This window comes from Gopherus evgoodei, chromosome 7 (assembly GCF_007399415.2).
Source record: "Gopherus evgoodei ecotype Sinaloan lineage chromosome 7, rGopEvg1_v1.p, whole genome shotgun sequence".
NCBI lineage: Eukaryota > Metazoa > Chordata > Testudines > Testudinidae > Gopherus > Gopherus evgoodei.
The window spans coordinates 29,921,823-29,930,659 of record NC_044328.1 but is presented as its reverse complement, the minus strand read 5'-3'; the positions used below and the strand labels follow the sequence as shown (position 1 = coordinate 29,930,659).

General features: G+C 39.8%; 1 pseudogene; it reads left to right on the top strand.

Annotated features, from left to right (window-relative positions):
• Positions 1-1,120: 1,120 nt before the first annotated feature.
• On the top strand, positions 1,121-2,872 carry LOC115654524 (annotated as a pseudogene).
• The last annotated feature ends 5,965 nt before the right edge of the window (positions 2,873-8,837 follow it).

Here is an 8,837-nt window from a genome sequence, read left to right as displayed (position 1 = left end):
TGCTCTAAACCCCACTGCCAAGACACAAGCTAGTTATTTTTCAACATGACAACTGGAATGTTCTTCTTGGGGACCTCCCCTAACATTTTCCTATCTTTCCCCACTCCTGTCCACTCAAAACTGTTGCCACCAAATTTTCTTTCCCACAGTTATGGCTATACCTTTTCAAATAGATTTTTCTTTCATGCAAGTCTCCTCCTCAGTTTTAAGGCATTTCATAAGGTGACCTTCTTCTGCTTCATCTCAGACACCTCCTCTCCTGTGTTCTAATATCATAGAATATCAGGGTTGGAAGGGACCTCAGAAGGTCATCTATCTAGTCCAACCCCCTGCTCAAAGGGGAACCAATCCCCAACTGAATCCCCAAATGGCCTCCTTGGAATTGAACTCACAACCATGGGTTTAACAGGCCAATGCTCAAACCACTCAGCTATGTGTCCCTGCATCCTGCAGTCCTACTTGCTCATTATCGCCTTCCTCCTCCACATGCTGGAACTAGTCAAATGCTTTCTTAATGGTCTGCTTCAAAGGACCAAGACCCTTAGCTGACCTTCTCCATGACATATTTCAACCACACACCACTCTTTCTATATTGTCTGGCTCTATTTTAGATTTTCCTGCTTGCCCTTACAAAGGAAAAACTTTAGCCTTAGGGATCTGTTAATTTTTTTTAGCAAAGCATTATTTTACCTATACACATACAGAACAATAGGCCTATTAGCAAAGAAACACATAAGTACTTACAATACCAGTTACTTCAAGTAAAATCAGAGATTTCAGAAAACCTTAATGTCCACTATTAGTATAGTTATGATCTCATAAATATCAGCTTTCCTAAAGGATCCCTAGCCCTCTACCTACAGCCAAGTTTTGTGGTATAAAAACTAGATGTCATGGATAAGATTTAGCCTGTATTTTCTTATATCCACAGTTAGCTGAATTGCATACAATTAATTTCAGAGAAACAGTTTCTAAGTTTCCCCCAAGCTACTTGATTTTACCTCATGAGTTAAAAAGCACCAGTCTGCTCCATTCCAACATAATTAGGCTGGAAATAAAGATGTCCTACTACTTATGATAATTCGATGCCGAGGAGGGTGCACATGATATTAGAAGAAAAATGGGTGAAGAATACAGAACACTGTGCAAAGAAATTTGTGTGAAGATCAAAGAAGGCTATGAAGACTTTAGAAAGAAAACATTGAGAGAGGCAGCTGAAAAGAATGAGAGTCTGAGGAAGTTAGAAAGAGATTTTAGACTGAAACAGATTATCCTGGCAGCACTGAAAGATGAAAATGGTGAAAGGACATTGGAAAGGAGCAAGATGAATGAAATATGTACAAAATTCTGGAATGACCTCTACTCTTCCAAAGGCTATGTCCAGCGTACACAGTCAAGGCAGCAGGTTACAGAAGAAGGCAGGTTACAGACGTTACGTGGGAAGAAATTGAATACGCATTTCATAACATAAAGAGAGGGAAGAGTCTGGGAGTGGACAATGTTTGACCAGAATATCTCAAAGCAGGGCAAGATACTCTCTTCAAAGTGTTGGTGCAATGGTTCACCATTTACATCAATAGCAAGCATGTTCCAGATGCATGGAAGAAATAAAAAACAATACTATTGATGAAGAAAGGCGATCCAGAAGAACTGAGCAACTCCTCTCACAAGAATATAAAGTCTTCACCTGCATCAGACTCAATTGGATTAAGAAGGATTTTGAAATGCATGAAAGCAGAGAACAAGCTGGTTTCTGCTCAGGGTATTTGACAATTGATCACATCCACTCAGTTCGGCAGCTCATCAAAAAATGCAAGAAATACAAAATACCATTGTGTATTGCATTTGTCGACTACAGGAAAGCATTTGACTCTGTAGAGATTAACGCTGTACTCAATGTGCTCAGTGAAACTGGAATCAACCCAAGGTACACTGACCTCCTGAAAGAAATTAACTGCAATTACTTTTGATAACATTATTCCGTGTCCCCTGCATTATTGCTATATGCAGAGGAGTCAGACAAGGCAACACAATCTCACTGAAGCTGTTTACAGCAGTACTGGAGTCACTGTTCAAGAAATTGAACTGGGAAGAAGGAATCAGAATTGATGGAGAACAGTTAATGCATCTTTTCTTCACTGACAACTGCGTAATACTGGCAAAGGACACAGCAGAACTGGAGAACAAATTACAGCAACTGCAAACACTTTCACATGATATTGGGTAGGAAGGGAAGACAAAGTGGATGCAGAATGAGCATTGTGCAGAAGGAATCATCACTGTAAATGGGAAAGAAATCGCGGAGGTCAACAAATATATTTATCTGGGTCAGCAGCTGAGCAGAGGCGACTCATTCGAAGGGAATGCAGTAGGAGGCAAAAGGCAGGGTGGGCAAGTTTCAACAAAATAAAGATGTCTCTAATTGGATGATGAACTGAAAAGGAAAGACCTGTTTACCTCCACTGTACTGCCAGGAATGATATACAGAGCAGAAAGCTGGTCAATGACAAAAGCGGAGGAAGAAAAATTTGCTGTCACCCATAGAGCAATAGAAAGGCAAATGTGTAAGATATCGCTCTGTGATCATATACCAAATGAGAAGATCAGAATGCATACAGAAGTGACCGATGCAGTGCAGGCAATGTACGATGCAAAACGAAGATGGGTGGGTCGTGTAGTCTGCAGGCAAGACAATAGATGGACAACCCACATCAGTGACTGGATCCCCAGAGACCACAAACGACCTCTAGGCAGGCCAAAAACATGCTGGGCTCATCCTATGTCAAAATTCTGTGGCCAGAAATGGAAAGAACGTGCTCGCAACAAAACAGAATGGTGTGGCATTGACTTGCATTCATGGAGGAACAGATGAGGACAAGCCGGACAAAGGCAACAAAGGTGACTACTTATGAAGTTTTCAACAACTCCATAATGTTCAAGTAAACTTGACTGTAAAGACTGTGGTGAGTTAAAAGAGAACGAATTGCAGCCTAATGTGAAAATGAAGCTTGCCAACGTTGTGAGGAAAATGATTAGAACCAAATTAAAGAATTGCATTTAAAATGAATCTAGAAATACACTGCATGAGTAAAAATAATGTTGAGGAGAGCCAAACTGCAGTTGTATAGGGACAATTGAAACAATTGTAATTGCTGATTTATAACTGTGCTGCACAATGTATTATAAAACTGGTTATCAGTGTGCTAATACTACAATAATGCACGAAGCTTAGGATCAGTTTTAAATGACATCATTCAGCTATTGATAATTGCGAAAAAGCTATTGTTCCTTATTCATTTCACTCTAAATGTACCATTTTCCCACCCCTTTTGCAATTGTGCTCTCTTAACATGTGAGAGTGCATTTGGAATTGGAATAAAATAAATCAGCCTCTACAATGATAGCAATTGGTATGCATAAGGTGTTAACTGAGACAGGAAATGATTTTTACTAGACTGATATGGATTTTTGGGAATGTGTAATAACTCTTTAAGAAGCCCAATCTAAAAGTATGAAAAGGGGGGCCTCTTGCAGATGACTTTCTGAGGCAACATTGCTAAAAGCAGATAAATAGTTCAGATAGTTGGACCTGTATTTCAACACACATCATGAGCAGACAAAAGGAGCGGGGGGTGGGGGAAACAGAGGACTAGAATCCAGACCTCCTGATTTCCAGCCAGTGCCCTCTGCCAGTACACTGCACTATTGCTTATCAAGCTTAATGAAAGATACTGAAGGAAGTTCTCATGAATTTCTTGCACTGGACCATCCGCACAACATTCTTCAGTATCTGTTTTCTTTATTTATATTTTCAGTACTGCTTTGTAGACTGCATATGCTTTTCTCATAATTGCTTGTGACCTTTGTTTATTTATACTAAAAAAAAGTCCTGACCACTTCCAGACACTATTAAAAATAAACCATTTTAATTGTTCTGATGTTTTATGCCCTCCTCCCCTTTCCAGCCCAGTTTGAGAGGATGGAACATTGTTTCTGCTTGGGATATAACTATTTCTGCTGGAGGAGAGAGAGCTAGGAGGAATCAGCAAAGAGATAGTAATCGGAGTTCCAATCAAGTGAATGTACTTTGTCTAGGAGCTGTCAGGTATCCAGTTACAGGCATATACATTTGCTTAATACATTCACTCCTCATGGTTTCTTTACCAGATAAGCCATAAAATGTATGTACTTTTTCATATGACTATGAATCTCGCTGCCTTCAGTTAAAACTTTATGACTCACTTCTGCCCTTGCTTTCTCGTTATGCCATTAAAATTTACATAATAATTTTAAAAGATGTGCACACTCTCCTCCCTGCAGGAAGAGGGGCAAGTAAATCAAGACAACCTCTAAAGGTTCCTGATGGTCCCAAGTAAGGCACTCACCATCGTGGTGAGTATGAAATGGTTACATAGATCCAAGGGACTCTCACAGCCCCTTTTGATTATTATACCACATCCCTGATTTTGAACTCTAGTTAATCAAGACTCCCAGTTTACTGAATACCTCCTAGAGCAGTGTTTCCCAAACTTGGGATGCAGCTTGTGTAGGGAAAGCTCCTGGCAGGCCAGGCCAGTTTGTTTACCTGTCACATCCACAGGTCTGGCCGATCGCGGCTCCCACTGGCTGTGGTTTGCTGCTCCAGGCAACAGGGGCTGCTGGAAGCGGTGGCCAGTATGTCCTTTGGCCTGTGCTGCTTCTAGCAGCTCCCATTGGCCTGGACCAGTGAACCGCGGCCAGTGGGAGCTGCGATCGGCCGGACCTGCAGGTAATCAAAGCAGCTCGGCCAGCCACGGGCTTTCCCTACCCAAACGGTGTCCCAAGTTTGGGAAACACTACTGTAGATGATGCAAAACCAATACCACATGGGAGAATTATTCAAGCTGAGAGTCCACTTTCTTCTACAGAAAGATCTCTCCCCCTTGCTGGTTCTCTGGCCCCTTCAAGGAGACAGAAGGAAAGAGACAAACTGCCCCTTCAATAGGAAAATGGAAATACTGTCACATGCTTCCCATGACTAGTGAAAATCCATGGGAAACAGAATGGCCTTGTGAGTTTCCTCTCCCCTTCTGGCCATCCATGGTGTGGGTTGGGATTGAGCAGAGTGTATGATTTGGGGGCAACCCTACACAATTTCATGCTATGCACACACAAGAACACACACACACTTTTGTCTGATTGCCCATGGCCTGCCTGCGAACATGTATTTCTTTTTCCTTTGTCCCCTTTCACTTCCTGATGTCATATCCCCTCACACAAGATGCTGCAAACACATGACAATATAAGTTCATGAGAATTGTTGATCTTCCCATTCCTATTTTCATCTACTTTAATCTGTAGTGCTAAGTCAGTAATAGAGACTTGTGCCGTGGCTTGAGAAGTAAAATGTGCTTTGCCAATGAGCTGAGTCCATTCCTTGAACTGAGTCTGGCAAGTTACAAGTGCTGATACAATGACTTTGGAGGCCTATTCCTGGACGTTGGGCCAGCAAGTGATAGGCCCTGGTGAGAGATACTGGATCAGAATCTGAACTTCAACCTTGACCTACTAGGACAAGGGTTTAACCAGATGACACTAAGTTGACTATGACTTAACCTTGCCTACACTAACTGCAAAATCATAGTCAATATAATGCTAGCGAACATGACACCTTATGGTCATATGCAGTGGCAAGTTATATTGAATTAGAAGACAAGCCTTCAATAACTTTCACATCAACTAATTTAGTTCAAGTAAATATAGGATGTTTCCAACTGCTAGTGTTGCTATTTACATCTGCTGTCTGAAAAGTGCTGTCAGCTTTCTGCTTTATATCCACCTAACAAAACATACAGTTTTCCTGAGAAGGGAAAACATTATTGAGCTTGTTTTTCAAGAGCTAGTGTTGCACAAGGCTTTCTTGTGCTTATTATTCTGATATTGCTAAGATGATACACTAGTGGCAAATTGGTAGTAGCAAGAAGACATTTATCTAACCCTAAATGTGCATAACCTGTTTTAGGGTGCATGTGATGCAATAAAACAGCAAATTCTACATTGTTTTTCACCCAGAAAGCCAGTGGTAGGGGCTGAATGATGAAGTAACTTGCAGAGAACTGGGTCTTCTTTTAGTTATTAATTCTACAGTAGCTTTGGATACTTAGAACTCCAGTAAAGATGTAACAAAATGGCTCAATTTAAATTAATGACTAAATTCCTATTGACTTCTTCAATGAGGCCAAGATTTCACCCAGGAAATTCTGCTGCAGCAACTGAACATTTAATTGATTAAAAGGCCAGAGGGGACAATTATGATAATCAGTTGTGAACTGCTGTGTGACAGAAGCCTTGAGACTTCCCTGAATTAATTCCTAGCTCAAAGTATATCTTAATACTTGATTTTAAAATCAAACTTTTTTTTTTTAAAGGATGGAGAATGCATCAAAACCCTTGCTGGGTTGGTCCAATGATAAATTACCCTTTATTGTTAAAAATCTGCACTTTTTTTCTAGTTTGACTAGCTTCAGCTATCAGCAGTTGATCTTGTTATACCTTTGTCTGCTAGATTGAAAAGTCCTCTATTATCAATCTTGTGTTCCCCACCTAGATACTGTTAGCATGATCAAAGCTATGTCTAACAGTACGAGCTTCAGGTGTGATTCCTAGCTCCTGTAAAAATACTTGTGCTAGCTCAATGTGAGCAAGTGTGAGTATAAATAGTAGTGCAGTCATGGTAGCACAGGCAGCAAAGGCACAGCTTAGTCGTGCCAAGTATGTACACACAGGATTCAGGTGGGTATGCATGCATGCATGCAGCAGTTCAGCCATATTGCCACTGTCTATGGTACCAGCATCTATACTACTCTTTACAATTGCAGGAGCTCTCATTGAGCTAATGTGAGGATGTGCATGTGAGTAAGGAATCACTGCCCTACCCCGTAGTATAGATATAGCCCAAGTCATCCCATAACCTTCTATTTGTTAAGCTTAATAGATTGAGTTCCTTGAGTCTTCCACTATAAAGGCATGTTTTCCAATCCTTTAATCATTCTCTGGGCTCTTCTCTGAATACTCTCCAATTTTTCCTTCTTGAATTATAACACCATAAATGGACATTGTGCTCCCATATAGGTTACACCAGTACCAAACAGAGAGAGAAAATAATTCTTTATACTGTGAGTCGGGTCAGGGTTGAAACTGACCATTTCCTTCTACGTTGAATGAAGGCTTTTAAGAACTCTCCTTTGAATGCCTGTAATTGGATGAGATCTAGTCCTAGAAATAAATCTGAGTACTTACAATTGGAAACAAAAGGCAAGAGAAGCTCATTGTGCTTTAATGGAAAGTACTATGTTAGTATCATTTTAGGTAGGTCCTATTGCTATATCAATAGCAAATTGGAGGTGATATCAAACTGAGATGGTACGTCCAAAAAGATATATACAGTTAGAGGAAGATAGAAAACAGTTCTACAAAATACAGGACTAGGCCAATAAGTAGTCTTGTAATTCTAAAGACCGGGAGCCAAAGTTTCTTCTTGTTCACACTTGTGTGAATCAGAAGTAATTCCATGCAAATTGAGTTATACAACAAACTTGGTGGAAGTAGATAATCAGGGATATACATTTATTTATGGATCCTTATAACTAAGTCAGGGATTTCACAATAGATCTAGGTGTATACACCTCTTTTTATCATTATTTGCAGTTATACATACATCAACAGGAAAACATGTAGCTTATAATAATCATCTAATGAACAAGCTTTGGAGTCGTACACATTGGTTTTTAGAGACAGACTTTTAGAGAAGTTCTCCAATTTATTTATAGGAAGGTGGGGAGAGACAAGGATATCCTCTGAATTACTACAGCTCAGAACTTGGAGAATGCTTCCTCCTTCCAGCTGTGTAACTAGGAAACAGGAAAAGGAAAAAAAAAGATTAAAAGATTCCCTCTGATTGGCCATGTTAAATCTAACTATTATTATTGGACTTGAAATTAAAAATAAAAACATCTTACACAACAACAAGCCCTGAAAGGGCTTTAATACCTCTTATACTACAGACTCTTGTTATGTGTTTGAAATCATTGTCTACACCAATAGAGTTCTACTGTGTTCAGAATGCATTCATAGGCTGGGAATAGACTAAGCTATTCCTGCAGAGGAAATAAACCCAAGGTATGAGAGGGCAAGCAAATTAAAAACATACCCCCAAATAACCCAAGAATGTAGACCTCTATTTAAATTAATTTTGGTTAAAATGCATCTCCTTTAAAAAGGTAATATTTATAGCTGGTCAATCATAATATATTGATTATAAACTTATTGGGGCCTGAAAAGCATTTTTTTAAATTTACACCAAGCTTAGCCACAGAGTATTGGATGGGGATGGGAATGAGGGAGGCAAAGAGGCTTACTAATGAATTTTCTACTCCCCAATGAGTGTTAATCCTGACTAATCCAAATCTGAATGGCACTCTACATCTGAAAATTTTATTTTAAATTATCACAACAAATAGCAAAGAAGTTTCCCAGAATTAGAGGTTTCCTTATGCCATTACCAAATGTCACATTAAGGTCCCAAGTGCTGGCAAATCCACCCCATACACTAGATATGGGACCCAGGTGGAGCTGAAGACTTAGTAGATATTATATGGGTGTGATCATCTGCATTTTCCAGCAACAGAATCAGATTTATCCTTGCAGGTACTCAGCTATAGACAGGGACAATTTTTTACTTAGTTGAGGCCTTGGCAGCATAAAAGACTTTAAAGAAGACTTTTGTGAAATGTAACATGCCAATTAGATTCCACATTTGCTTTTTCCATTTGTAGAAGTCAGTATTCTGCTACTGCAGC